General features: G+C 29.6%; 1 non-coding gene across 1 annotated transcript; it reads left to right on the top strand.

Moving 5' to 3' along the window:
* Nucleotides 1–374: 374 nt before the first annotated feature.
* Trnat-cgu lies at nucleotides 375–446 on the top strand. The gene has a single exon. It is a non-coding gene; the product is annotated as a tRNA-Thr (tRNA).
* The last annotated feature ends 636 nt before the right edge of the window (nucleotides 447–1,082 follow it).

Raw genomic sequence — 1,082 nt, 5'->3', positions numbered from 1 at the left:
CAGTAATTGGATTAAAGATTGACACAACTCAATGTAACTTAAATTTTACTTCGAATTGAGTCTGTAGAATAGTTTAATGTTATCTCCTTTAGAGAAGAAAGAGCTATTATACCATTTTAAATCCATAAATCCAATTTTTAGGCGTATTCGTAATAAAATCATTTTAACGTACTTTGGAAAATTGAATACAAACTAAAATTAAGATTGATAGTAGTGTATTATACTTTGTGTACATTGATTAATTTATTTTGAATTAAAGAGTATAAGTCTTATTTTGGTATTTTCCTTTTTCAACAATTTTATTTCGCATGCAGAACGATAGTGCGGAAAGTGCACTTGTCAGCTGATGTGCAGTAAGAAACTGCGCCTTCAGCGCCTCCTTAGCTCAGTGGCAGAGCACTGGTCTCGTAAACCAGGGGTCGTGAGTTCAAACCTCACAGGAGGCAACATTCTATTTTGTACTAGCCAGTCATCATATCGTACCAAGTCCTTGCAAGATTTATGTGATAAAAAAATTACATATTTTCGTTAAATGCAAGTTTTACTTTTTAATTTACCAATACAATTTTATTGGATGTAAAAATATTGCTTTATATTCTGAAGAGGACAGAGGTTTTATTCCAGTTTGGGAAAAAAGAATTGTTATATTTGATTTATAAGTAACTATAACAAATACAGAGAGATTAAACATGATGCACACAGAAGTCGGGTATAAAAGTGGAAGAGTAGCACAGTATAATCCACTTCGATTGTGTTTTTATTTGTCAGTTCATTTACCAATTTCATTTATTCAGGCTCCAAAATTAAATAAATAAATAATTAATATTTAACAATTTTGTTCGTTCATATAACTGGAAACTCGACCACATAGGAAAGTGGAATTGAATAACCACGTTACGTTAGCAAGTTTTTTTTTAACACACTTTGTAAATTTAAAAGTTAGGATATAAGCTATGTATACATTATAAAGGTAAATTGTGCTTGTAATAGAATTGCATTACATATAATTTTGAGTCAGTTTTTATAAATATTCGTAATATTTAAGTTTTGTTAGCATCTGATATGGATGTAATAACTATTCT

The sequence above is a fragment of the Homalodisca vitripennis genome, chromosome 3 (assembly GCF_021130785.1).
Source record: "Homalodisca vitripennis isolate AUS2020 chromosome 3, UT_GWSS_2.1, whole genome shotgun sequence".
NCBI lineage: Eukaryota > Metazoa > Arthropoda > Insecta > Hemiptera > Cicadellidae > Homalodisca > Homalodisca vitripennis.
Note: the sequence above shows the minus strand (reverse complement) of the source record. Positions and strands in the feature narration are given on the sequence as shown.